This window comes from Pelodiscus sinensis, chromosome 2 (genome assembly GCF_052426305.1).
Source record: "Pelodiscus sinensis isolate ZL-2025 chromosome 2, ASM5242630v1, whole genome shotgun sequence".
Classification (NCBI taxonomy): Eukaryota; Metazoa; Chordata; order Testudines; family Trionychidae; genus Pelodiscus; species Pelodiscus sinensis.
In genome coordinates, this window is record NC_143053.1 from 60,373,938 (window position 1) to 60,400,876 (window position 26,939).

A 26,939-nucleotide genomic window follows, 5' to 3' on the forward strand; every position below is an offset into this window, starting at 1 on the left:
CACCCTTCAAAGAGCCTACGGGAAGCCCGCACGCGCGTGCCCCTCCAAGCCTCCCCAACAGCCACCGCACGCGGACAACGCCGCAAGGGAAGAACGCAACGCCGGGCCCACGACGTTACCCCTGCCTGCTAGCCGGGAGCCTCAGCCTCCCGCTCACCCGCAAGGGAGCCCGGCTCGTCTCCACACCCCGCAGCGCACCGCTGGCAGCCCGGCCCCGATTCCCACCCACGATACGGACGAAGGGGCAACGGAAAACAACGCCCCACGCCGGAGCCTCCTGCCTGGCTAGAAAGGGGCCTTTTCAGCCATGACCTTTGCGCAGTCCATTTCCCTTCGCCTTCCTCTAGGACTGACACATTCCGCCTGACTCGGCCTCCCCCGTCCACCTCAGGAAGAACACACGCCAAGAGCCTCGCAAAGTTAAGAATTCCTGCGCGGGAAGCTGCAGCTTTCGCTCCCTCGGGACAAAAGGCTCCCCCCGAAGCCGCGAGCGCTCCTTTCTGCCCGGGCGCAAACGGACGGGGCGCGGGCGAGCCAGGGCCGCTTGGAGGATGCGGGCGTCGATCCCGCTGCCTCTCGCATGCGAAGCGAGCGCTCTACCCTTTGAGCTAATCCCCCGTGCCCGGAGGGGCCCTCTCCCACGCCCCCTCATCCCAACACACCGCGAAAACCCTCCGGGGCGTTCTTGACTCCACTAAAAAAAAATTACCCTTACGCTGCCACAGCACCTCGCGAAGGACCTCCACTCCGCAAGGAAGCGGGACACAGGAAACTACGCAACTCCACTCTCTGTAGACTTTAAACAAAATACGCCTTTCCAGAGACCAGCACACAAACTCACGCACGCCTCTGCCCTGATCGCCCGCGCATGCCTCACGCCTCAGCCCATGACCAGAGAAAGAGCGAAAGCGGCAAAGCGAAGGGGACGAGCCGCCTCCCTGCCCGCCAATTCGGCGCACGGGACGACGACTCCGAAGTTTCGCGGACTCTACCGAGGGCCCGGCAGCTCCTTTTCAGGAATTCCGCCAGGTCGGGCTTCTGGCTCTCCTCCGCCTGAAGGCTTTTACACGCCCTGTGCGATCACGCTCGCCTAAAGAAAGGCCAGCTCCACAAACGTGATGGACAAAAGCCCCAAAAGCGAAAGGAATGGCCCCGCTCCCTCCTGCTACTCCACTGACCCAGCTCCGAGGGAGGGAGGACGGACCGAGAGAGGGAAAGCCACCCGCTGCTCCAACCTGGAGCGGAATAGCCCGCCGCCAGCGGCGCACGCAGTAGGTTCACCCCAAGGGACAAGGGACTCTCAGCGACCGCAGGGCCTTTTCTTCTCCCCTCTACCTCGCCCTCCTCCTTTGCCACCGGAAACTACGTCCTCCCCGGCACGTCTGCCCCATGGCGAAAAGCCCCAAAGACAGCTTGGCGACTTCGCCACGGACAGGCTATTTTACGGCGAAGGCGCCCCGCCGCCAGGGTGCTAAATGCTGCCCGTGGAGCCTGAGACCCATAGCTAGGTGCCTGCGCAGCGTGGGCGGGAGGATGAAGAAAAAGGAACTCTGGCGAGAAAGTAAGCCGGCGTGGTAGGTGAAAGCGGCGGCAAGTGGTGCTTTCACGGCCGCGGAGGCACGAATGGAGTAAAACCCGGCCGTGGCCAGAGTGGGAGCTGTAAAGAAGAGCACGGAAGGAAGGCAACAAAAGCCCGCTCCTTCGAGCCGGAGTTGAACCAGCGACCTAAGGATAGCCAGGAAAGGAAGCCTACAGTCCTCCGCTCTACCAGCTGAGCTATCGAAGGAAAGCAGGCGGGACGGGCCGCCCGAGTGACTCAAGGGATCGGGGAGGCAGACGCGCCACTGGCACTAACTGCTAAGTACAGGCTTGCCGGTGCCCCGCCCCCTCACAGCAGGAAGACGCACGCAGCTGCCCGGCTTGCTGGCCAAGCTCCCTCCTCTACCCACCCTTCAAAGAGCCTACGGGAAGCCCGCACGCGCGTGCCCCTCCAAGCCTCCCCAACAGCCACCGCACGCGGACAACGCCGCAAGGGAAGAACGCAACGCCGGGCCCACGACGTTACCCCTGCCTGCTAGCCGGGAGCCTCAGCCTCCCGCTCACCCGCAAGGGAGCCCGGCTCGTCTCCACACCCCGCAGCGCACCGCTGGCAGCCCGGCCCCGATTCCCACCCACGATACGGACGAAGGGGCAACGGAAAACAACGCCCCACGCCGGAGCCTCCTGCCTGGCTAGAAAGGGGCCTTTTCAGCCATGACCTTTGCGCAGTCCATTTCCCTTCGCCTTCCTCTAGGACTGACACATTCCGCCTGACTCGGCCTCCCCCGTCCACCTCAGGAAGAACACACGCCAAGAGCCTCGCAAAGTTAAGAATTCCTGCGCGGGAAGCTGCAGCTTTCGCTCCCTCGGGACAAAAGGCTCCCCCCGAAGCCGCGAGCGCTCCTTTCTGCCCGGGCGCAAACGGACGGGGCGCGGGCGAGCCAGGGCCGCTTGGAGGATGCGGGCGTCGATCCCGCTGCCTCTCGCATGCGAAGCGAGCGCTCTACCCTTTGAGCTAATCCCCCGTGCCCGGAGGGGCCCTCTCCCACGCCCCCTCATCCCAACACACCGCGAAAACCCTCCGGGGCGTTCTTGACTCCACTAAAAAAAAATTACCCTTACGCTGCCACAGCACCTCGCGAAGGACCTCCACTCCGCAAGGAAGCGGGACACAGGAAACTACGCAACTCCACTCTCTGTAGACTTTAAACAAAATACGCCTTTCCAGAGACCAGCACACAAACTCACGCACGCCTCTGCCCTGATCGCCCGCGCATGCCTCACGCCTCAGCCCATGACCAGAGAAAGAGCGAAAGCGGCAAAGCGAAGGGGACGAGCCGCCTCCCTGCCCGCCAATTCGGCGCACGGGACGACGACTCCGAAGTTTCGCGGACTCTACCGAGGGCCCGGCAGCTCCTTTTCAGGAATTCCGCCAGGTCGGGCTTCTGGCTCTCCTCCGCCTGAAGGCTTTTACACGCCCTGTGCGATCACGCTCGCCTAAAGAAAGGCCAGCTCCACAAACGTGATGGACAAAAGCCCCAAAAGCGAAAGGAATGGCCCCGCTCCCTCCTGCTACTCCACTGACCCAGCTCCGAGGGAGGGAGGACGGACCGAGAGAGGGAAAGCCACCCGCTGCTCCAACCTGGAGCGGAATAGCCCGCCGCCAGCGGCGCACGCAGTAGGTTCACCCCAAGGGACAAGGGACTCTCAGCGACCGCAGGGCCTTTTCTTCTCCCCTCTACCTCGCCCTCCTCCTTTGCCACCGGAAACTACGTCCTCCCCGGCACGTCTGCCCCATGGCGAAAAGCCCCAAAGACAGCTTGGCGACTTCGCCACGGACAGGCTATTTTACGGCGAAGGCGCCCCGCCGCCAGGGTGCTAAATGCTGCCCGTGGAGCCTGAGACCCATAGCTAGGTGCCTGCGCAGCGTGGGCGGGAGGATGAAGAAAAAGGAACTCTGGCGAGAAAGTAAGCCGGCGTGGTAGGTGAAAGCGGCGGCAAGTGGTGCTTTCACGGCCGCGGAGGCACGAATGGAGTAAAACCCGGCCGTGGCCAGAGTGGGAGCTGTAAAGAAGAGCACGGAAGGAAGGCAACAAAAGCCCGCTCCTTCGAGCCGGAGTTGAACCAGCGACCTAAGGATAGCCAGGAAAGGAAGCCTACAGTCCTCCGCTCTACCAGCTGAGCTATCGAAGGAAAGCAGGCGGGACGGGCCGCCCGAGTGACTCAAGGGATCGGGGAGGCAGACGCGCCACTGGCACTAACTGCTAAGTACAGGCTTGCCGGTGCCCCGCCCCCTCACAGCAGGAAGACGCACGCAGCTGCCCGGCTTGCTGGCCAAGCTCCCTCCTCTACCCACCCTTCAAAGAGCCTACGGGAAGCCCGCACGCGCGTGCCCCTCCAAGCCTCCCCAACAGCCACCGCACGCGGACAACGCCGCAAGGGAAGAACGCAACGCCGGGCCCACGACGTTACCCCTGCCTGCTAGCCGGGAGCCTCAGCCTCCCGCTCACCCGCAAGGGAGCCCGGCTCGTCTCCACACCCCGCAGCGCACCGCTGGCAGCCCGGCCCCGATTCCCACCCACGATACGGACGAAGGGGCAACGGAAAACAACGCCCCACGCCGGAGCCTCCTGCCTGGCTAGAAAGGGGCCTTTTCAGCCATGACCTTTGCGCAGTCCATTTCCCTTCGCCTTCCTCTAGGACTGACACATTCCGCCTGACTCGGCCTCCCCCGTCCACCTCAGGAAGAACACACGCCAAGAGCCTCGCAAAGTTAAGAATTCCTGCGCGGGAAGCTGCAGCTTTCGCTCCCTCGGGACAAAAGGCTCCCCCCGAAGCCGCGAGCGCTCCTTTCTGCCCGGGCGCAAACGGACGGGGCGCGGGCGAGCCAGGGCCGCTTGGAGGATGCGGGCGTCGATCCCGCTGCCTCTCGCATGCGAAGCGAGCGCTCTACCCTTTGAGCTAATCCCCCGTGCCCGGAGGGGCCCTCTCCCACGCCCCCTCATCCCAACACACCGCGAAAACCCTCCGGGGCGTTCTTGACTCCACTAAAAAAAAATTACCCTTACGCTGCCACAGCACCTCGCGAAGGACCTCCACTCCGCAAGGAAGCGGGACACAGGAAACTACGCAACTCCACTCTCTGTAGACTTTAAACAAAATACGCCTTTCCAGAGACCAGCACACAAACTCACGCACGCCTCTGCCCTGATCGCCCGCGCATGCCTCACGCCTCAGCCCATGACCAGAGAAAGAGCGAAAGCGGCAAAGCGAAGGGGACGAGCCGCCTCCCTGCCCGCCAATTCGGCGCACGGGACGACGACTCCGAAGTTTCGCGGACTCTACCGAGGGCCCGGCAGCTCCTTTTCAGGAATTCCGCCAGGTCGGGCTTCTGGCTCTCCTCCGCCTGAAGGCTTTTACACGCCCTGTGCGATCACGCTCGCCTAAAGAAAGGCCAGCTCCACAAACGTGATGGACAAAAGCCCCAAAAGCGAAAGGAATGGCCCCGCTCCCTCCTGCTACTCCACTGACCCAGCTCCGAGGGAGGGAGGACGGACCGAGAGAGGGAAAGCCACCCGCTGCTCCAACCTGGAGCGGAATAGCCCGCCGCCAGCGGCGCACGCAGTAGGTTCACCCCAAGGGACAAGGGACTCTCAGCGACCGCAGGGCCTTTTCTTCTCCCCTCTACCTCGCCCTCCTCCTTTGCCACCGGAAACTACGTCCTCCCCGGCACGTCTGCCCCATGGCGAAAAGCCCCAAAGACAGCTTGGCGACTTCGCCACGGACAGGCTATTTTACGGCGAAGGCGCCCCGCCGCCAGGGTGCTAAATGCTGCCCGTGGAGCCTGAGACCCATAGCTAGGTGCCTGCGCAGCGTGGGCGGGAGGATGAAGAAAAAGGAACTCTGGCGAGAAAGTAAGCCGGCGTGGTAGGTGAAAGCGGCGGCAAGTGGTGCTTTCACGGCCGCGGAGGCACGAATGGAGTAAAACCCGGCCGTGGCCAGAGTGGGAGCTGTAAAGAAGAGCACGGAAGGAAGGCAACAAAAGCCCGCTCCTTCGAGCCGGAGTTGAACCAGCGACCTAAGGATAGCCAGGAAAGGAAGCCTACAGTCCTCCGCTCTACCAGCTGAGCTATCGAAGGAAAGCAGGCGGGACGGGCCGCCCGAGTGACTCAAGGGATCGGGGAGGCAGACGCGCCACTGGCACTAACTGCTAAGTACAGGCTTGCCGGTGCCCCGCCCCCTCACAGCAGGAAGACGCACGCAGCTGCCCGGCTTGCTGGCCAAGCTCCCTCCTCTACCCACCCTTCAAAGAGCCTACGGGAAGCCCGCACGCGCGTGCCCCTCCAAGCCTCCCCAACAGCCACCGCACGCGGACAACGCCGCAAGGGAAGAACGCAACGCCGGGCCCACGACGTTACCCCTGCCTGCTAGCCGGGAGCCTCAGCCTCCCGCTCACCCGCAAGGGAGCCCGGCTCGTCTCCACACCCCGCAGCGCACCGCTGGCAGCCCGGCCCCGATTCCCACCCACGATACGGACGAAGGGGCAACGGAAAACAACGCCCCACGCCGGAGCCTCCTGCCTGGCTAGAAAGGGGCCTTTTCAGCCATGACCTTTGCGCAGTCCATTTCCCTTCGCCTTCCTCTAGGACTGACACATTCCGCCTGACTCGGCCTCCCCCGTCCACCTCAGGAAGAACACACGCCAAGAGCCTCGCAAAGTTAAGAATTCCTGCGCGGGAAGCTGCAGCTTTCGCTCCCTCGGGACAAAAGGCTCCCCCCGAAGCCGCGAGCGCTCCTTTCTGCCCGGGCGCAAACGGACGGGGCGCGGGCGAGCCAGGGCCGCTTGGAGGATGCGGGCGTCGATCCCGCTGCCTCTCGCATGCGAAGCGAGCGCTCTACCCTTTGAGCTAATCCCCCGTGCCCGGAGGGGCCCTCTCCCACGCCCCCTCATCCCAACACACCGCGAAAACCCTCCGGGGCGTTCTTGACTCCACTAAAAAAAAATTACCCTTACGCTGCCACAGCACCTCGCGAAGGACCTCCACTCCGCAAGGAAGCGGGACACAGGAAACTACGCAACTCCACTCTCTGTAGACTTTAAACAAAATACGCCTTTCCAGAGACCAGCACACAAACTCACGCACGCCTCTGCCCTGATCGCCCGCGCATGCCTCACGCCTCAGCCCATGACCAGAGAAAGAGCGAAAGCGGCAAAGCGAAGGGGACGAGCCGCCTCCCTGCCCGCCAATTCGGCGCACGGGACGACGACTCCGAAGTTTCGCGGACTCTACCGAGGGCCCGGCAGCTCCTTTTCAGGAATTCCGCCAGGTCGGGCTTCTGGCTCTCCTCCGCCTGAAGGCTTTTACACGCCCTGTGCGATCACGCTCGCCTAAAGAAAGGCCAGCTCCACAAACGTGATGGACAAAAGCCCCAAAAGCGAAAGGAATGGCCCCGCTCCCTCCTGCTACTCCACTGACCCAGCTCCGAGGGAGGGAGGACGGACCGAGAGAGGGAAAGCCACCCGCTGCTCCAACCTGGAGCGGAATAGCCCGCCGCCAGCGGCGCACGCAGTAGGTTCACCCCAAGGGACAAGGGACTCTCAGCGACCGCAGGGCCTTTTCTTCTCCCCTCTACCTCGCCCTCCTCCTTTGCCACCGGAAACTACGTCCTCCCCGGCACGTCTGCCCCATGGCGAAAAGCCCCAAAGACAGCTTGGCGACTTCGCCACGGACAGGCTATTTTACGGCGAAGGCGCCCCGCCGCCAGGGTGCTAAATGCTGCCCGTGGAGCCTGAGACCCATAGCTAGGTGCCTGCGCAGCGTGGGCGGGAGGATGAAGAAAAAGGAACTCTGGCGAGAAAGTAAGCCGGCGTGGTAGGTGAAAGCGGCGGCAAGTGGTGCTTTCACGGCCGCGGAGGCACGAATGGAGTAAAACCCGGCCGTGGCCAGAGCGGGAGCTGTAAAGAAGAGCACGGAAGGAAGGCAACAAAAGCCCGCTCCTTCGAGCCGGAGTTGAACCAGCGACCTAAGGATAGCCAGGAAAGGAAGCCTACAGTCCTCCGCTCTACCAGCTGAGCTATCGAAGGAAAGCAGGCGGGACGGGCCGCCCGAGTGACTCAAGGGATCGGGGAGGCAGACGCGCCACTGGCACTAACTGCTAAGTACGGGCTTGCCGGTGCCCCGCCCCCTCACAGCAGGAAGACGCACACAGCTGCCCGGCTTGCTGGCCAAGCTCCCTCCTCTACCCACCCTTCAAAGAGCCTACGGGAAGCCCGCACGCGCGTGCCCCTCCAAGCCTCCCCAACAGCCACCGCACGCGGACAACGCCGCAAGGGAAGAACGCAACGCCGGGCCCACGACGTTACCCCTGCCTGCTAGCCGGGAGCCTCAGCCTCCCGCTCACCCGCAAGGGACCCCGGCTCGTCTCCACACCCCGCAGCGCACCGCTGGCAGCCCGGCCCCGATTCCCACCCACGATACGGACGAAGGGGCAACGGAAAACAACGCCCCACGCCGGAGCCTCCTGCCTGGCTAGAAAGGGGCCTTTTCAGCCATGACCTTTGCGCAGTCCATTTCCCTTCGCCTTCCTCTAGGACCGACACATTCCGCCTGACTCGGCCTCCCCCGTCCACCTCAGGAAGAACACACGCCAAGAGCCTCGCCAAGTTAAGAATTCCTGCGCGGGAAGCTGCAGCTTTCGCTCCCTCGGGACAAAAGGCTCCCCCCGAACCCGCGAGCGCTCCTTTCTGCCCGGGCGCAAACGGACGGGGCGCGGGCGAGCCAGGGCCGCTTGGAGGATGCGGGTGTCGATCCCGCTGCCTCTCGCATGCGAAGCGAGCGCTCTACCCTTTGAGCTAATCCCCCGTGCCCGGAGGGGCCCTCTCCCACGCCCCCTCATCCCAACACACCGCGAAAACCCTCCGGGGCGTTCTTGACTCCACTAAAAAAAATTACCCTTACGCTGCCACAGCACCTCGCGAAGGACCTCCACTCCGCAAGGAAGCGGGACACAGGAAACTACGCAACTCCACTCTCTGTAGACTTTAAACAAAATACGCCTTTCCAGAGACCAGCACACAAACTCACGCACGCCTCTGCCCTGATCGCCCGCGCATGCCTCACGCCTCGGCCCATGACCAGAGAAAGAGCGAAAGCGGCAAAGCGAAGGGGACGAGCCGCCTCCCTGCCCGCCAATTCGGCGCACGGGACGACGACTCCGAAGTTTCGCGGACTCTACCGAGGGCCCGGCGGCTCCTTTTCAGGAATTCCGCCAGGTCGGGCTTCTGGCTCTCCTCCGCCTGAAGGCTTTTACACGCCCTGTGCGATCACGCTCGCCTAAAGAAAGGCCAGCTCCACAAACGTGATGGACAAAAGCCCCAAGAGCGAAAGGAATGGCCCCGCTCCCTCCTGCTACTCCACTGACCCAGCTCCGAGGGAGGGAGGACGGACCGAGAGAGGGAAAGCCACCCTGGAGCGGAATAGCCCGCCGCCAGCGGCGCACGCAGTAGGTTCACCCCAAGGGACAAGGGACTCTCAGCGACCGCAGGGCCTTTTCTTCTCCCCTCTACCTCGCCCTCCTCCTTTGCCACCGGAAACTACGTCCTCCCCGGCACGTCTGCCCCATGGCGAAAAGCCCCAAAGACAGCTTGGCGACTTCGCCACGGACAGGCTATTTTACGGCGAAGGCGCCCCGCCGCGAGGGTGCTAAATGCTGCCCATGGAGCCTGAGACCCATAGCTAGGTGCCTGCGCAGCGTGGGCGGGAGGATGAAGAAAAAGGAACTCTGGCGAGAAAGTAAGCCGGCGTGGTAGGTGAAAGCGGCGGCAAGTGGTGCTTTCACGGCCGCGGAGGCACGAATGGAGTAAAACCCGGCCGTGGCCAGAGCGGGAGCTGTAAAGAAGAGCACGGAAGGAAGGCAACAAAAGCCCGCTCCTTCGAGCCGGAGTTGAACCAGCGACCTAAGGATAGCCAGGAAAGGAAGCCTACAGTCCTCCGCTCTACCAGCTGAGCTATCGAAGGAAAGCAGGCGGGACGGACCGCCCGAGTGACTCAAGGGATCGGGGAGGCAGACGCGCCACTGGCACTAACTGCTAAGTACAGGCTTGCCGGTGCCCCGCCCCCTCACAGCAGGAAGACGCACACAGCTGCCCGGCTTGCTGGCCAAGCTCCCTCCTCTACCCACCCTTCAAAGAGCCTACGGGAAGCCCGCACGCGCGTGCCCCTCCAAGCCTCCCCAACAGCCACCGCACGCGGACAACGCCGCAAGGGAAGAACGCAACGCCGGGCCCACGACGTTACCCCTGCCTGCTAGCCGGGAGCCTCAGCCTCCCGCTCACCCGCAAGGGACCCCGGCTCGTCTCCACACCCCGCAGCGCACCGCTGGCAGCCCGGCCCCGATTCCCACCCACGATACGGACGAAGGGGCAACGGAAAACAACGCCCCACGCCGGAGCCTCCTGCCTGGCTAGAAAGGGGCCTTTTCAGCCATGACCTTTGCGCAGTCCATTTCCCTTCGCCTTCCTCTAGGACCGACACATTCCGCCTGACTCGGCCTCCCCCGTCCACCTCAGGAAGAACACACGCCAAGAGCCTCGCCAAGTTAAGAATTCCTGCGCGGGAAGCTGCAGCTTTCGCTCCCTCGGGACAAAAGGCTCCCCCCGAAGCCGCGAGCGCTCCTTTCTGCCCGGGCGCAAACGGACGGGGCGCGGGCGAGCCAGGGCCGCTTGGAGGATGCGGGCGGCGATCCCGCTGCCTCTCGCATGCGAAGCGAGCGCTCTACCCTTTGAGCTAATCCCCCATGCCCGGAAGGGCCCTCTCCCACGCCCCCTCATCCCAACACACCGCGAAAACCCTCCGGGGCGTTCTTGACTCCACTAAAAAAAATTACCCTTACGCTGCCACAGCACCTCGCGAAGGACCTCCACTCCGCAAGGAAGCGGGACACAGGAAACTACGCAACTCCACTCTCTGTAGACTTTAAACAAAATACGCCTTTCCAGAGACCAGCACACAAACTCACGCACGCCTCTGCCCTGATCGCCCGCGCATGCCTCACGCCTCGGCCCATGACCAGAGAAAGAGCGAAAGCGGCAAAGCGAAGGGGACGAGCCGCCTCCCTGCCCGCCAATTCGGCGCACGGGACGACGACTCCGAAGTTTCGCGGACTCTACCGAGGGCCCGGCGGCTCCTTTTCAGGAATTCCGCCAGGTCGGGCTTCTGGCTCTCCTCCGCCTGAAGGCTTTTACACGCCCTGTGCGATCACGCTCGCCTAAAGAAAGGCCAGCTCCACAAACGTGATGGACAAAAGCCCCAAGAGCGAAAGGAATGGCCCCGCTCCCTCCTGCTACTCCACTGACCCAGCTCCGAGGGAGGGAGGACGGACCGAGAGAGGGAAAGCCACCCGCTGCTCCAACCTGGAGCGGAATAGCCCGCCGCCAGCGGCGCACGCAGTAGGTTCACCCCAAGGGACAAGGGACTCTCAGCGACCGCAGGGCCTTTTCTTCTCCCCTCTACCTCGCCCTCCTCCTTTGCCACCGGAAACTACGTCCTCCCCGGCACGTCTGCCCCATGGCGAAAAGCCCCAAAGACAGCTTGGCGACTTCGCCACGGACAGGCTATTTTACGGCGAAGGCGCCCCGCCGCGAGGGTGCTAAATGCTGCCCGTGGAGCCTGAGACCCATAGCTAGGTGCCTGCGCAGCGTGGGCGGGAGGATGAAGAAAAAGGAACTCTGGCGAGAAAGTAAGCCGGCGTGGTAGGTGAAAGCGGCGGCAAGTGGTGCTTTCACGGCCGCGGAGGCACGAATGGAGTAAAACCCGGCCGTGGCCAGAGCGGGAGCTGTAAAGAAGAGCACGGAAGGAAGGCAACAAAAGCCCGCTCCTTCGAGCCGGAGTTGAACCAGCGACCTAAGGATAGCCAGGAAAGGAAGCCTACAGTCCTCCGCTCTACCAGCTGAGCTATCGAAGGAAAGCAGGCGGGACGGGCCGCCCGAGTGACTCAAGGGATCGGGGAGGCAGACGCGCCACTGGCACTAACTGCTAAGTACGGGCTTGCCGGTGCCCCGCCCCCTCACAGCAGGAAGACGCACACAGCTGCCCGGCTTGCTGGCCAAGCTCCCTCCTCTACCCACCCTTCAAAGAGCCTACGGGAAGCCCGCACGCGCGTGCCCCTCCAAGCCTCCCCAACAGCCACCGCACGCGGACAACGCCGCAAGGGAAGAACGCAACGCCGGGCCCACGACGTTACCCCTGCCTGCTAGCCGGGAGCCTCAGCCTCCCGCTCACCCGCAAGGGACCCCGGCTCGTCTCCACACCCCGCAGCGCAGCGCACCGCTGGCAGCCCGGCCCCGATTCCCACCCACGATACGGACGAAGGGGCAACGGAAAACAACGCCCCACGCCGGAGCCTCCTGCCTGGCTAGAAAGGGGCCTTTTCAGCCATGACCTTTGCGCAGTCCATTTCCCTTCGCCTTCCTCTAGGACCGACACATTCCGCCTGACTCGGCCTCCCCCGTCCACCTCAGGAAGAACACACGCCAAGAGCCTCGCCAAGTTAAGAATTCCTGCGCGGGAAGCTGCAGCTTTCGCTCCCTCGGGACAAAAGGCTCCCCCCGAAGCCGCGAGCGCTCCTTTCTGCCCGGGCGCAAACGGACGGGGCGCGGGCGAGCCAGGGCCGCTTGGAGGATGCGGGCGTCGATCCCGCTGCCTCTCGCATGCGAAGCAAGCGCTCTACCCTTTGAGCTAATCCCCCGTGCCCGGAGGGGCCCTCTCCCACGCCCCCTCATCCCAACACACCGCGAAAACCCTCCGGGGCGTTCTTGACTCCACTAAAAAAAATTACCCTTACGCTGCCACAGCACCTCGCGAAGGACCTCCACTCCGCAAGGAAGCGGGACACAGGAAACTACGCAACTCCACTCTCTGTAGACTTTAAACAAAATACGCCTTTCCAGAGACCAGCACACAAACTCACGCACGCCTCTGCCCTGATCGCCCGCGCATGCCTCACGCCTCGGCCCATGACCAGAGAAAGAGCGAAAGCGGCAAAGCGAAGGGGACGAGCCGCCTCCCTGCCCGCCAATTCGGCGCACGGGACGACGACTCCGAAGTTTCGCGGACTCTACCGAGGGCCCGGCGGCTCCTTTTCAGGAATTCCGCCAGGTCGGGCTTCTGGCTCTCCTCCGCCTGAAGGCTTTTACACGCCCTGTGCGATCACGCTCGCCTAAAGAAAGGCCAGCTCCACAAACGTGATGGACAAAAGCCCCAAGAGCGAAAGGAATGGCCCCGCTCCCTCCTGCTACTCCACTGACCCAGCTCCGAGGGAGGGAGGACGGACCGAGAGAGGGAAAGCCACCCGCTGCTCCAACCTGGAGCGGAATAGCCCGCCGCCAGCGGCGCACGCAGTAGGTTCACCCCAAGGGACAAGGGACTCTCAGCGACCGCAGGGCCTTTTCTTCTCCCCTCTACCTCGCCCTCCTCCTTTGCCACCGGAAACTACGTCCTCCCCGGCACGTCTGCCCCATGGCGAAAAGCCCCAAAGACAGCTTGGCGACTTCGCCACGGACAGGCTATTTTACGGCGAAGGCGCCCCGCCGCGAGGGTGCTAAATGCTGCCCGTGGAGCCTGAGACCCATAGCTAGGTGCCTGCGCAGCGTGGGCGGGAGGATGAAGAAAAAGGAACTCTGGCGAGAAAGTAAGCCGGCGTGGTAGGTGAAAGCGGCGGCAAGCGGTGCTTTCACGGCCGCGGAGGCACGAATGGAGTAAAACCCGGCCGTGGCCAGAGCGGGAGCTGTAAAGAAGAGCACGGAAGGAAGGCAACAAAAGCCCGCTCCTTCGAGCCGGAGTTGAACCAGCGACCTAAGGATAGCCAGGAAAGGAAGCCTACAGTCCTCCGCTCTACCAGCTGAGCTATCGAAGGAAAGCAGGCGGGACGGGCCGCCCGAGTGACTCAAGGGATCGGGGAGGCAGACGCGCCACTGGCACTAACTGCTAAGTACGGGCTTGCCGGTGCCCCGCCCCCTCACAGCAGGAAGACGCACACAGCTGCCCGGCTTGCTGGCCAAGCTCCCTCCTCTACCCACCCTTCAAAGAGCCTACGGGAAGCCCGCACGCGCGTGCCCCTCCAAGCCTCCCCAACAGCCACCGCACGCGGACAACGCCGCAAGGGAAGAACGCAACGCCGGGCCCACGACGTTACCCCTGCCTGCTAGCCGGGAGCCTCAGCCTCCCGCTCACCCGCAAGGGACCCCGGCTCGTCTCCACACCCCGCAGCGCAGCGCACCGCTGGCAGCCCGGCCCCGATTCCCACCCACGATACGGACGAAGGGGCAACGGAAAACAACGCCCCACGCCGGAGCCTCCTGCCTGGCTAGAAAGGGGCCTTTTCAGCCATGACCTTTGCGCAGTCCATTTCCCTTCGCCTTCCTCTAGGACCGACACATTCCGCCTGACTCGGCCTCCCCCGTCCACCTCAGGAAGAACACACGCCAAGAGCCTCGCCAAGTTAAGAATTCCTGCGCGGGAAGCTGCAGCTTTCGCTCCCTCGGGACAAAAGGCTCCCCCCGAAGCCGCGAGCGCTCCTTTCTGCCCGGGCGCAAACGGACGGGGCGCGAGCGAGCCAGGGCCGCTTGGAGGATGCGGGCGGCGATCCCGCTGCCTCTCGCATGCGAAGCAAGCGCTCTACCCTTTGAGCTAATCCCCCGTGCCCGGAGGGGCCCTCTCCCACGCCCCCTCATCCCAACACACCGCGAAAACCCTCCGGGGCGTTCTTGACTCCACTAAAAAAAATTACCCTTACGCTGCCACAGCACCTCGCGAAGGACCTCCACTCCGCAAGGAAGCGGGACACAGGAAACTACGCAACTCCACTCTCTGTAGACTTTAAACAAAATACGCCTTTCCAGAGACCAGCACACAAACTCACGCACGCCTCTGCCCTGATCGCCCGCGCATGCCTCACGCCTCGGCCCATGACCAGAGAAAGAGCGAAAGCGGCAAAGCGAAGGGGACGAGCCGCCTCCCTGCCCGCCAATTCGGCGCACGGGACGACGACTCCGAAGTTTCGCGGACTCTACCGAGGGCCCGGCGGCTCCTTTTCAGGAATTCCGCCAGGTCGGGCTTCTGGCTCTCCTCCGCCTGAAGGCTTTTACACGCCCTGTGCGATCACGCTCGCCTAAAGAAAGGCCAGCTCCACAAACGTGATGGACAAAAGCCCCAAGAGCGAAAGGAATGGCCCCGCTCCCTCCTGCTACTCCACTGACCCAGCTCCGAGGGAGGGAGGACGGACCGAGAGAGGGAAAGCCACCCGCTGCTCCAACCTGGAGCGGAATAGCCCGCCGCCAGCGGCGCACGCAGTAGGTTCACCCCAAGGGACAAGGGACTCTCAGCGACCGCAGGGCCTTTTCTTCTCCCCTCTACCTCGCCCTCCTCCTTTGCCACCGGAAACTACGTCCTCCCCGGCACGTCTGCCCCATGGCGAAAAGCCCCAAAGACAGCTTGGCGACTTCGCCACGGACAGGCTATTTTACGGCGAAGGCGCCCCGCCGCGAGGGTGCTAAATGCTGCCCGTGGAGCCTGAGACCCATAGCTAGGTGCCTGCGCAGCGTGGGCGGGAGGATGAAGAAAAAGGAACTCTGGCGAGAAAGTAAGCCGGCGTGGTAGGTGAAAGCGGCGGCAAGCGGTGCTTTCACGGCCGCGGAGGCACGAATGGAGTAAAACCCGGCCGTGGCCAGAGCGGGAGCTGTAAAGAAGAGCACGGAAGGAAGGCAACAAAAGCCCGCTCCTTCGAGCCGGAGTTGAACCAGCGACCTAAGGATAGCCAGGAAAGGAAGCCTACAGTCCTCCGCTCTACCAGCTGAGCTATCGAAGGAAAGCAGGCGGGACGGGCCGCCCGAGTGACTCAAGGGATCGGGGAGGCAGACGCGCCACTGGCACTAACTGCTAAGTACGGGCTTGCCGGTGCCCCGCCCCCTCACAGCAGGAAGACGCACACAGCTGCCCGGCTTGCTGGCCAAGCTCCCTCCTCTACCCACCCTTCAAAGAGCCTACGGGAAGCCCGCACGCGCGTGCCCCTCCAAGCCTCCCCAACAGCCACCGCACGCGGACAACGCCGCAAGGGAAGAACGCAACGCCGGGCCCACGACGTTACCCCTGCCTGCTAGCCGGGAGCCTCAGCCTCCCGCTCACCCGCAAGGGACCCCGGCTCGTCTCCACACCCCGCAGCGCAGCGCACCGCTGGCAGCCCGGCCCCGATTCCCACCCACGATACGGACGAAGGGGCAACGGAAAACAACGCCCCACGCCGGAGCCTCCTGCCTGGCTAGAAAGGGGCCTTTTCAGCCATGACCTTTGCGCAGTCCATTTCCCTTCGCCTTCCTCTAGGACCGACACATTCCGCCTGACTCGGCCTCCCCCGTCCACCTCAGGAAGAACACACGCCAAGAGCCTCGCCAAGTTAAGAATTCCTGCGCGGGAAGCTGCAGCTTTCGCTCCCTCGGGACAAAAGGCTCCCCCCGAAGCCGCGAGCGCTCCTTTCTGCCCGGGCGCAAACGGACGGGGCGCGGGCGAGCCAGGGCCGCTTGGAGGATGCGGGCGGCGATCCCGCTGCCTCTCGCATGCGAAGCGAGCGCTCTACCCTTTGAGCTAATCCCCCGTGCCCGGAGGGGCCCTCTCCCACGCCCCCTCATCCCAACACACCGCGAAAACCCTCCGGGGCGTTCTTGACTCCACTAAAAAAAATTACCCTTACGCTGCCACAGCACCTCGCGAAGGACCTCCACTCCGCAAGGAAGCGGGACACAGGAAACTACGCAACTCCACTCTCTGTAGACTTTAAACAAAATACGCCTTTCCAGAGACCAGCACACAAACTCACGCACGCCTCTGCCCTGATCGCCCGCGCATGCCTCACGCCTCGGCCCATGACCAGAGAAAGAGCGAAAGCGGCAAAGCGAAGGGGACGAGCCGCCTCCCTGCCCGCCAATTCGGCGCACGGGACGACGACTCCGAAGTTTCGCGGACTCTACCGAGGGCCCGGCGGCTCCTTTTCAGGAATTCCGCCAGGTCGGGCTTCTGGCTCTCCTCCGCCTGAAGGCTTTTACACGCCCTGTGCGATCACGCTCGCCTAAAGAAAGGCCAGCTCCACAAACGTGATGGACAAAAGCCCCAAGAGCGAAAGGAATGGCCCCGCTCCCTCCTGCTACTCCACTGACCCAGCTCCGAGGGAGGGAGGACGGACCGAGAGAGGGAAAGCCACCCGCTGCTCCAACCTGGAGCGGAATAGCCCGCCGCCAGCGGCGCACGCAGTAGGTTCACCCCAAGGGACAAGGGACTCTCAGCGACCGCAGGGCCTTTTCTTCTCCCCTCTACCTCGCCCTCCTCCTTTGCCACCGGAAACTACGTCCTCCCCGGCACGTCTGCCCCATGGCGAAAAGCCCCAAAGACAGCTTGGCGACTTCGCCACGGACAGGCTATTTTACGGCGAAGGCGCCCCGCCGCGAGGGTGCTAAATGCTGCCCGTGGAGCCTGAGACCCATAGCTAGGTGCCTGCGCAGCGTGGGCGGGAGGATGAAGAAAAAGGAACTCTGGCGAGAAAGTAAGCCGGCGTGGTAGGTGAAAGCGGCGGCAAGCGGTGCTTTCACGGCCGCGGAGGCACGAATGGAGTAAAACCCGGCCGTGGCCAGAGCGGGAGCTGTAAAGAAGAGCACGGAAGGAAGGCAACAAAAGCCCGCTCCTTCGAGCCGGAGTTGAACCAGCGACCTAAGGATAGCCAGGAAAGGAAGCCTACAGTCCTCCGCTCTACCAGCTGAGCTATCGAAGGAAAGCAGGCTGGACGGGCCGCCCGAGTGACTCAAGGGATCGGGGAGGCAGACGCGCCACTGGCACTAACTGCTAAGTACAGGCTTGCCGGTGCCCCGCCCCCTCACAGCAGGAAGACGCACACAGCTGCCCGGCTTCCTGGCCAAGCTCCCTCCTCTACCCACCCTTCAAAGAGCCTACGGGAAGCCCGCACGCGCGTGCCCCTCCAAGCCTCCCCAACAGCCACCGCACGCGGACAACGCCGCAAGGGAAGAACGCAACGCCGGGCCCACGACGTTACCCCTGCCTGCTAGCCGGGAGCCTCAGCCTCCCGCTCACCCGCAAGGGACCCCGGCTCGTCTCCACACCCCGCAGCGCACCGCTGGCAGCCCGGCCCCGATTCCCACCCACGATACGGACGAAGGGGCAACGGAAAACAACGCCCCACGCCGGAGCCTCCTGCCTGGCTAGAAAGGGGCCTTTTCAGCCATGACCTTTGCGCAGTCCATTTCCCTTCGCCTTCCTCTAGGACCGACACATTCCGCCTGACTCGGCCTCCCCCGTCCACCTCAGGAAGAACACACGCCAAGAGCCTCGCCAAGTTAAGAATTCCTGCGCGGGAAGCTGCAGCTTTCGCTCCCTCGGGACAAAAGGCTCCCCCCGAAGCCGCGAGCGCTCCTTTCTGCCCGGGCGCAAACGGACGGGGCGCGGGCGAGCCAGGGCCGCTTGGAGGATGCGGGCGGCGATCCCGCTGCCTCTCGCATGCGAAGCGAGCGCTCTACCCTTTGAGCTAATCCCCCGTGCCCGGAGGGGCCCTCTCCCACGCCCCCTCATCCCAACACACCGCGAAAACCCTCCGGGGCGTTCTTGACTCCACTAAAAAAAATTACCCTTACGCTGCCACAGCACCTCGCGAAGGACCTCCACTCCGCAAGGAAGCGGGACACAGGAAACTACGCAACTCCACTCTCTGTAGACTTTAAACAAAATACGCCTTTCCAGAGACCAGCACACAAACTCACGCACGCCTCTGCCCTGATCGCCCGCGCATGCCTCACGCCTCGGCCCATGACCAGAGAAAGAGCGAAAGCGGCAAAGCGAAGGGGACGAGCCGCCTCCCTGCCCGCCAATTCGGCGCACGGGACGACGACTCCGAAGTTTCGCGGACTCTACCGAGGGCCCGGCGGCTCCTTTTCAGGAATTCCGCCAGGTCGGGCTTCTGGCTCTCCTCCGCCTGAAGGCTTTTACACGCCCTGTGCGATCACGCTCGCCTAAAGAAAGGCCAGCTCCACAAACGTGATGGACAAAAGCCCCAAGAGCGAAAGGAATGGCCCCGCTCCCTCCTGCTACTCCACTGACCCAGCTCCGAGGGAGGGAGGACGGACCGAGAGAGGGAAAGCCACCCGCTGCTCCAACCTGGAGCGGAATAGCCCGCCGCCAGCGGCGCACGCAGTAGGTTCACCCCAAGGGACAAGGGACTCTCAGCGACCGCAGGGCCTTTTCTTCTCCCCTCTACCTCGCCCTCCTCCTTTGCCACCGGAAACTACGTCCTCCCCGGCACGTCTGCCCCATGGCGAAAAGCCCCAAAGACAGCTTGGCGACTTCGCCACGGACAGGCTATTTTACGGCGAAGGCGCCCCGCCGCGAGGGTGCTAAATGCTGCCCGTGGAGCCTGAGACCCATAGCTAGGTGCCTGCGCAGCGTGGGCGGGAGGATGAAGAAAAAGGAACTCTGGCGAGAAAGTAAGCCGGCGTGGTAGGTGAAAGCGGCGGCAAGTGGTGCTTTCACGGCCGCGGAGGCACGAATGGAGTAAAACCCGGCCGTGGCCAGAGCGGGAGCTGTAAAGAAGAGCACGGAAGGAAGGCAACAAAAGCCCGCTCCTTCGAGCCGGAGTTGAACCAGCGACCTAAGGATAGCCAGGAAAGGAAGCCTACAGTCCTCCGCTCTACCAGCTGAGCTATCGAAGGAAAGCAGGCGGGACAGGCCGCCCGAGTGACTCAAGGGATCGGGGAGGCAGACGCGCCACTGGCACTAACTGCTAAGTACGGGCTTGCCGGTGCCCCGCCCCCTCACAGCAGGAAGACGCACACAGCTGCCCGGCTTGCTGGCCAAGCTCCCTCCTCTACCCACCCTTCAAAGAGCCTACGGGAAGCCCGCACGCGCGTGCCCCTCCAAGCCTCCCCAACAGCCACCGCACGCGGACAACGCCGCAAGGGAAGAACGCAACGCCGGGCCCACGACGTTACCCCTGCCTGCTAGCCGGGAGCCTCAGCCTCCCGCTCACCCGCAAGGGACCCCGGCTCGTCTCCACACCCCGCAGCGCACCGCTGGCAGCCCGGCCCCGATTCCCACCCACGATACGGACGAAGGGGCAACGGAAAACAACGCCCCACGCCGGAGCCTCCTGCCTGGCTAGAAAGGGGCCTTTTCAGCCATGACCTTTGCGCAGTCCATTTCCCTTCGCCTTCCTCTAGGACCGACACATTCCGCCTGACTCGGCCTCCCCCGTCCACCTCAGGAAGAACACACGCCAAGAGCCTCGCCAAGTTAAGAATTCCTGCGCGGGAAGCTGCAGCTTTCGCTCCCTCGGGACAAAAGGCTCCCCCCGAAGCCGCGAGCGCTCCTTTCTGCCCGGGCGCAAACGGACGGGGCGCGGGCGAGCCAGGGCCGCTTGGAGGATGCGGGCGTCGATCCCGCTGCCTCTCGCATGCGAAGCGAGCGCTCTACCCTTTGAGCTAATCCCCCGTGCCCGGAAGGGCCCTCTCCCACGCCCCCTCATCCCAACACACCGCGAAAACCCTCCGGGGCGTTCTTGACTCCACTAAAAAAAATTACCCTTACGCTGCCACAGCACCTCGCGAAGGACCTCCACTCCGCAAGGAAGCGGGACACAGGAAACTACGCAACTCCACTCTCTGTAGACTTTAAACAAAATACGCCTTTCCAGAGACCAGCACACAAACTCACGCACGCCTCTGCCCTGATCGCCCGCGCATGCCTCACGCCTCGGCCCATGACCAGAGAAAGAGCGAAAGCGGCAAAGCGAAGGGGACGAGCCGCCTCCCTGCCCGCCAATTCGGCGCACGGGACGACGACTCCGAAGTTTCGCGGACTCTACCGAGGGCCCGGCGGCTCCTTTTCAGGAATTCCGCCAGGTCGGGCTTCTGGCTCTCCTCCGCCTGAAGGCTTTTACACGCCCTGTGCGATCACGCTCGCCTAAAGAAAGGCCAGCTCCACAAACGTGATGGACAAAAGCCCCAAGAGCGAAAGGAATGGCCCCGCTCCCTCCTGCTACTCCACTGACCCAGCTCCGAGGGAGGGAGGACGGACCGAGAGAGGGAAAGCCACCCTGGAGCGGAATAGCCCGCCGCCAGCGGCGCACGCAGTAGGTTCACCCCAAGGGACAAGGGACTCTCAGCGACCGCAGGGCCTTTTCTTCTCCCCTCTACCTCGCCCTCCTCCTTTGCCACCGGAAACTACGTCCTCCCCGGCACGTCTGCCCCATGGCGAAAAGCCCCAAAGACAGCTTGGCGACTTCGCCACGGACAGGCTATTTTACGGCGAAGGCGCCCCGCCGCGAGGGTGCTAAATGCTGCCCGTGGAGCCTGAGACCCATAGCTAGGTGCCTGCGCAGCGTGGGCGGGAGGATGAAGAAAAAGGAACTCTGGCGAGAAAGTAAGCCGGCGTGGTAGGTGAAAGCGGCGGCAAGTGGTGCTTTCACGGCCGCGGAGGCACGAATGGAGTAAAACCCGGCCGTGGCCAGAGTGGGAGCTGTAAAGAAGAGCACGGAAGGAAGGCAACAAAAGCCCGCTCCTTCGAGCCGGAGTTGAACCAGCGACCTAAGGATAGCCAGGAAAGGAAGCCTACAGTCCTCCGCTCTACCAGCTGAGCTATCGAAGGAAAGCAGGCGGGACGGACCGCCCGAGTGACTCAAGGGATCGGGGAGGCAGACGCGCCACTGGCACTAACTGCTAAGTACAGGCTTGCCGGTGCCCCGCCCCCTCACAGCAGGAAGACGCACACAGCTGCCCGGCTTGCTGGCCAAGCTCCCTCCTCTACCCACCCTTCAAAGAGCCTACGGGAAGCCCGCACGCGCGTGCCCCTCCAAGCCTCCCCAACAGCCACCGCACGCGGACAACGCCGCAAGGGAAGAACGCAACGCCGGGCCCACGACGTTACCCCTGCCTGCTAGCCGGGAGCCTCAGCCTCCCGCTCACCCGCAAGGGACCCCGGCTCGTCTCCACACCCCGCAGCGCAGCGCACCGCTGGCAGCCCGGCCCCGATTCCCACCCACGATACGGACGAAGGGGCAACGGAAAACAACGCCCCACGCCGGAGCCTCCTGCCTGGCTAGAAAGGGGCCTTTTCAGCCATGACCTTTGCGCAGTCCATTTCCCTTCGCCTTCCTCTAGGACCGACACATTCCGCCTGACTCGGCCTCCCCCGTCCACCTCAGGAAGAACACACGCCAAGAGCCTCGCCAAGTTAAGAATTCCTGCGCGGGAAGCTGCAGCTTTCGCTCCCTCGGGACAAAAGGCTCCCCCCGAAGCCGCGAGCGCTCCTTTCTGCCCGGGCGCAAACGGACGGGGCGCGGGCGAGCCAGGGCCGCTTGGAGGATGCGGGCGGCGATCCCGCTGCCTCTCGCATGCGAAGCGAGCGCTCTACCCTTTGAGCTAATCCCCCGTGCCCGGAGGGGCCCTCTCCCACGCCCCCTCATCCCAACACACCGCGAAAACCCTCCGGGGCGTTCTTGACTCCACTAAAAAAAATTACCCTTACGCTGCCACAGCACCTCGCGAAGGACCTCCACTCCGCAAGGAAGCGGGACACAGGAAACTACGCAACTCCACTCTCTGTAGACTTTAAACAAAATACGCCTTTCCAGAGACCAGCACACAAACTCACGCACGCCTCTGCCCTGATCGCCCGCGCATGCCTCACGCCTCGGCCCATGACCAGAGAAAGAGCGAAAGCGGCAAAGCGAAGGGGACGAGCCGCCTCCCTGCCCGCCAATTCGGCGCACGGGACGACGACTCCGAAGTTTCGCGGACTCTACCGAGGGCCCGGCGGCTCCTTTTCAGGAATTCCGCCAGGTCGGGCTTCTGGCTCTCCTCCGCCTGAAGGCTTTTACACGCCCTGTGCGATCACGCTCGCCTAAAGAAAGGCCAGCTCCACAAACGTGATGGACAAAAGCCCCAAGAGCGAAAGGAATGGCCCCGCTCCCTCCTGCTACTCCACTGACCCAGCTCCGAGGGAGGGAGGACGGACCGAGAGAGGGAAAGCCACCCGCTGCTCCAACCTGGAGCGGAATAGCCCGCCGCCAGCGGCGCACGCAGTAGGTTCACCCCAAGGGACAAGGGACTCTCAGCGACCGCAGGGCCTTTTCTTCTCCCCTCTACCTCGCCCTCCTCCTTTGCCACCGGAAACTACGTCCTCCCCGGCACGTCTGCCCCATGGCGAAAAGCCCCAAAGACAGCTTGGCGACTTCGCCACGGACAGGCTATTTTACGGCGAAGGCGCCCCGCCGCGAGGGTGCTAAATGCTGCCCGTGGAGCCTGAGACCCATAGCTAGGTGCCTGCGCAGCGTGGGCGGGAGGATGAAGAAAAAGGAACTCTGGCGAGAAAGTAAGCCGGCGTGGTAGGTGAAAGCGGCGGCAAGTGGTGCTTTCACGGCCGCGGAGGCACGAATGGAGTAAAACCCGGCCGTGGCCAGAGCGGGAGCTGTAAAGAAGAGCACGGAAGGAAGGCAACAAAAGCCCGCTCCTTCGAGCCGGAGTTGAACCAGCGACCTAAGGATAGCCAGGAAAGGAAGCCTACAGTCCTCCGCTCTACCAGCTGAGCTATCGAAGGAAAGCAGGCGGGACGGGCCGCCCGAGTGACTCAAGGGATCGGGGAGGCAGACGCGCCACTGGCACTAACTGCTAAGTACGGGCTTGCCGGTGCCCCGCCCCCTCACAGCAGGAAGACGCACACAGCTGCCCGGCTTGCTGGCCAAGCTCCCTCCTCTACCCACCCTTCAAAGAGCCTACGGGAAGCCCGCACGCGCGTGCCCCTCCAAGCCTCCCCAACAGCCACCGCACGCGGACAACGCCGCAAGGGAAGAACGCAACGCCGGGCCCACGACGTTACCCCTGCCTGCTAGCCGGGAGCCTCAGCCTCCCGCTCACCCGCAAGGGACCCCGGCTCGTCTCCACACCCCGCAGCGCAGCGCACCGCTGGCAGCCCGGCCCCGATTCCCACCCACGATACGGACGAAGGGGCAACGGAAAACAACGCCCCACGCCAGAGCCTCCTGCCTGGCTAGAAAGGGGCCTTTTCAGCCATGACCTTTGCGCAGTCCATTTCCCTTCGCCTTCCTCTAGGACCGACACATTCCGCCTGACTCGGCCTCCCCCGTCCACCTCAGGAAGAACACACGCCAAGAGCCTCGCCAAGTTAAGAATTCCTGCGCGGGAAGCTGCAGCTTTCGCTCCCTCGGGACAAAAGGCTCCCCCCGAAGCCGCGAGCGCTCCTTTCTGCCCGGGCGCAAACGGACGGGGCGCGGGCGAGCCAGGGCCGCTTGGAGGATGCGGGCGTCGATCCCGCTGCCTCTCGCATGCGAAGCAAGCGCTCTACCCTTTGAGCTAATCCCCCGTGCCCGGAGGGGCCCTCTCCCACGCCCCCTCATCCCAACACACCGCGAAAACCCTCCGGGGCGTTCTTGACTCCACTAAAAAAAATTACCCTTACGCTGCCACAGCACCTCGCGAAGGACCTCCACTCCGCAAGGAAGCGGGACACAGGAAACTACGCAACTCCACTCTCTGTAGACTTTAAACAAAATACGCCTTTCCAGAGACCAGCACACAAACTCACGCACGCCTCTGCCCTGATCGCCCGCGCATGCCTCACGCCTCGGCCCATGACCAGAGAAAGAGCGAAAGCGGCAAAGCGAAGGGGACGAGCCGCCTCCCTGCCCGCCAATTCGGCGCACGGGACGACGACTCCGAAGTTTCGCGGACTCTACCGAGGGCCCGGCGGCTCCTTTTCAGGAATTCCGCCAGGTCGGGCTTCTGGCTCTCCTCCGCCTGAAGGCTTTTACACGCCCTGTGCGATCACGCTCGCCTAAAGAAAGGCCAGCTCCACAAACGTGATGGACAAAAGCCCCAAGAGCGAAAGGAATGGCCCCGCTCCCTCCTGCTACTCCACTGACCCAGCTCCGAGGGAGGGAGGACGGACCGAGAGAGGGAAAGCCACCCGCTGCTCCAACCTGGAGCGGAATAGCCCGCCGCCAGCGGCGCACGCAGTAGGTTCACCCCAAGGGACAAGGGACTCTCAGCGACCGCAGGGCCTTTTCTTCTCCCCTCTACCTCGCCCTCCTCCTTTGCCACCGGAAACTACGTCCTCCCCGGCACGTCTGCCCCATGGCGAAAAGCCCCAAAGACAGCTTGGCGACTTCGCCACGGACAGGCTATTTTACGGCGAAGGCGCCCCGCCGCGAGGGTGCTAAATGCTGCCCGTGGAGCCTGAGACCCATAGCTAGGTGCCTGCGCAGCGTGGGCGGGAGGATGAAGAAAAAGGAACTCTGGCGAGAAAGTAAGCCGGCGTGGTAGGTGAAAGCGGCGGCAAGCGGTGCTTTCACGGCCGCGGAGGCACGAATGGAGTAAAACCCGGCCGTGGCCAGAGCGGGAGCTGTAAAGAAGAGCACGGAAGGAAGGCAACAAAAGCCCGCTCCTTCGAGCCGGAGTTGAACCAGCGACCTAAGGATAGCCAGGAAAGGAAGCCTACAGTCCTCCGCTCTACCAGCTGAGCTATCGAAGGAAAGCAGGCGGGACGGGCCGCCCGAGTGACTCAAGGGATCGGGGAGGCAGACGCGCCACTGGCACTAACTGCTAAGTACGGGCTTGCCGGTGCCCCGCCCCCTCACAGCAGGAAGACGCACACAGCTGCCCGGCTTGCTGGCCAAGCTCCCTCCTCTACCCACCCTTCAAAGAGCCTACGGGAAGCCCGCACGCGCGTGCCCCTCCAAGCCTCCCCAACAGCCACCGCACGCGGACAACGCCGCAAGGGAAGAACGCAACGCCGGGCCCACGACGTTACCCCTGCCTGCTAGCCGGGAGCCTCAGCCTCCCGCTCACCCGCAAGGGACCCCGGCTCGTCTCCACACCCCGCAGCGCAGCGCACCGCTGGCAGCCCGGCCCCGATTCCCACCCACGATACGGACGAAGGGGCAACGGAAAACAACGCCCCACGCCGGAGCCTCCTGCCTGGCTAGAAAGGGGCCTTTTCAGCCATGACCTTTGCGCAGTCCATTTCCCTTCGCCTTCCTCTAGGACCGACACATTCCGCCTGACTCGGCCTCCCCCGTCCACCTCAGGAAGGACACACGCCAAGAGCCTCGCCAAGTTAAGAATTCCTGCGCGGGAAGCTGCAGCTTTCGCTCCCTCGGGACAAAAGGCTCCCCCCGAAGCCGCGAGCGCTCCTTTCTGCCCGGGCGCAAACGGACGGGGCGCGGGCGAGCCAGGGCCGCTTGGAGGATGCGGGCGGCGATCCCGCTGCCTCTCGCATGCAAAGCGAGCGCTCTACCCTTTGAGCTAATCCCCCGTGCCCGGAGGGGCCCTCTCCCACGCCCCCTCATCCCAACACACCGCGAAAACCCTCCGGGGCGTTCTTGACTCCACTAAAAAAAATTACCCTTACGCTGCCACAGCACCTCGCGAAGGACCTCCACTCCGCAAGGAAGCGGGACACAGGAAACTACGCAACTCCACTCTCTGTAGACTTTAAACAAAATACGCCTTTCCAGAGACCAGCACACAAACTCACGCACGCCTCTGCCCTGATCGCCCGCGCATGCCTCACGCCTCGGCCCATGACCAGAGAAAGAGCGAAAGCGGCAAAGCGAAGGGGACGAGCCGCCTCCCTGCCCGCCAATTCGGCGCACGGGACGACGACTCCGAAGTTTCGCGGACTCTACCGAGGGCCCGGCGGCTCCTTTTCAGGAATTCCGCCAGGTCGGGCTTCTGGCTCTCCTCCGCCTGAAGGCTTTTACACGCCCTGTGCGATCACGCTCGCCTAAAGAAAGGCCAGCTCCACAAACGTGATGGACAAAAGCCCCAAGAGCGAAAGGAATGGCCCCGCTCCCTCCTGCTACTCCACTGACCCAGCTCCGAGGGAGGGAGGACGGACCGAGAGAGGGAAAGCCACCCGCTGCTCCAACCTGGAGCGGAATAGCCCGCCGCCAGCGGCGCACGCAGTAGGTTCACCCCAAGGGACAAGGGACTCTCAGCGACCGCAGGGCCTTTTCTTCTCCCCTCTACCTCGCCCTCCTCCTTTGCCACCGGAAACTACGTCCTCCCCGGCACGTCTGCCCCATGGCGAAAAGCCCCAAAGACAGCTTGGCGACTTCGCCACGGACAGGCTATTTTACGGCGAAGGCGCCCCGCCGCGAGGGTGCTAAATGCTGCCCGTGGAGCCTGAGACCCATAGCTAGGTGCCTGCGCAGCGTGGGCGGGAGGATGAAGAAAAAGGAACTCTGGCGAGAAAGTAAGCCGGCGTGGTAGGTGAAAGCGGCGGCAAGCGGTGCTTTCACGGCCGCGGAGGCACGAATGGAGTAAAACCCGGCCGTGG

The 26,939-nt window shown here is 63.6% G+C and overlaps 14 non-coding genes across 14 annotated transcripts; all 14 read right to left on the bottom strand.

Annotated features, from left to right (window-relative positions):
- Window positions 1-1,697: 1,697 nt before the first annotated feature.
- TRNAY-GUA (transfer RNA tyrosine (anticodon GUA)) lies at window positions 1,698-1,786 on the bottom strand. The gene is given in 2 exon segments: window positions 1,698-1,733; window positions 1,750-1,786. It is a non-coding gene; the product is annotated as a tRNA-Tyr (tRNA).
- Window positions 1,787-3,643: 1,857 nt separating this feature from the next.
- TRNAY-GUA (transfer RNA tyrosine (anticodon GUA)) lies at window positions 3,644-3,732 on the bottom strand. Its single transcript is given in 2 exon segments — window positions 3,644-3,679; window positions 3,696-3,732. It is a non-coding gene; the product is annotated as a tRNA-Tyr (tRNA).
- A 1,857-nt stretch (window positions 3,733-5,589) lies between these two features.
- On the bottom strand, window positions 5,590-5,678 carry TRNAY-GUA (transfer RNA tyrosine (anticodon GUA)). The gene is given in 2 exon segments: window positions 5,590-5,625; window positions 5,642-5,678. It is a non-coding gene; the product is annotated as a tRNA-Tyr (tRNA).
- Window positions 5,679-7,535: 1,857 nt separating this feature from the next.
- On the bottom strand, window positions 7,536-7,624 carry TRNAY-GUA (transfer RNA tyrosine (anticodon GUA)). The gene is given in 2 exon segments: window positions 7,536-7,571; window positions 7,588-7,624. It is a non-coding gene; the product is annotated as a tRNA-Tyr (tRNA).
- A 705-nt stretch (window positions 7,625-8,329) lies between these two features.
- On the bottom strand, window positions 8,330-8,402 carry TRNAA-CGC (transfer RNA alanine (anticodon CGC)). Its single transcript has one exon. It is a non-coding gene; the product is annotated as a tRNA-Ala (tRNA).
- Window positions 8,403-9,468: 1,066 nt separating this feature from the next.
- Window positions 9,469-9,557, bottom strand: TRNAY-GUA (transfer RNA tyrosine (anticodon GUA)). Its single transcript is given in 2 exon segments — window positions 9,469-9,504; window positions 9,521-9,557. It is a non-coding gene; the product is annotated as a tRNA-Tyr (tRNA).
- A 1,856-nt stretch (window positions 9,558-11,413) lies between these two features.
- On the bottom strand, window positions 11,414-11,502 carry TRNAY-GUA (transfer RNA tyrosine (anticodon GUA)). Its single transcript is given in 2 exon segments — window positions 11,414-11,449; window positions 11,466-11,502. It is a non-coding gene; the product is annotated as a tRNA-Tyr (tRNA).
- A 1,861-nt stretch (window positions 11,503-13,363) lies between these two features.
- On the bottom strand, window positions 13,364-13,452 carry TRNAY-GUA (transfer RNA tyrosine (anticodon GUA)). The gene is given in 2 exon segments: window positions 13,364-13,399; window positions 13,416-13,452. It is a non-coding gene; the product is annotated as a tRNA-Tyr (tRNA).
- Window positions 13,453-15,313: 1,861 nt separating this feature from the next.
- Window positions 15,314-15,402, bottom strand: TRNAY-GUA (transfer RNA tyrosine (anticodon GUA)). The gene is given in 2 exon segments: window positions 15,314-15,349; window positions 15,366-15,402. It is a non-coding gene; the product is annotated as a tRNA-Tyr (tRNA).
- A 1,861-nt stretch (window positions 15,403-17,263) lies between these two features.
- Window positions 17,264-17,352, bottom strand: TRNAY-GUA (transfer RNA tyrosine (anticodon GUA)). Its single transcript is given in 2 exon segments — window positions 17,264-17,299; window positions 17,316-17,352. It is a non-coding gene; the product is annotated as a tRNA-Tyr (tRNA).
- Window positions 17,353-19,208: 1,856 nt separating this feature from the next.
- Window positions 19,209-19,297, bottom strand: TRNAY-GUA (transfer RNA tyrosine (anticodon GUA)). Its single transcript is given in 2 exon segments — window positions 19,209-19,244; window positions 19,261-19,297. It is a non-coding gene; the product is annotated as a tRNA-Tyr (tRNA).
- A 1,844-nt stretch (window positions 19,298-21,141) lies between these two features.
- TRNAY-GUA (transfer RNA tyrosine (anticodon GUA)) lies at window positions 21,142-21,230 on the bottom strand. Its single transcript is given in 2 exon segments — window positions 21,142-21,177; window positions 21,194-21,230. It is a non-coding gene; the product is annotated as a tRNA-Tyr (tRNA).
- A 1,861-nt stretch (window positions 21,231-23,091) lies between these two features.
- TRNAY-GUA (transfer RNA tyrosine (anticodon GUA)) lies at window positions 23,092-23,180 on the bottom strand. The gene is given in 2 exon segments: window positions 23,092-23,127; window positions 23,144-23,180. It is a non-coding gene; the product is annotated as a tRNA-Tyr (tRNA).
- A 1,861-nt stretch (window positions 23,181-25,041) lies between these two features.
- Window positions 25,042-25,130, bottom strand: TRNAY-GUA (transfer RNA tyrosine (anticodon GUA)). The gene is given in 2 exon segments: window positions 25,042-25,077; window positions 25,094-25,130. It is a non-coding gene; the product is annotated as a tRNA-Tyr (tRNA).
- Window positions 25,131-26,939: the final 1,809 nt, after the last annotated feature.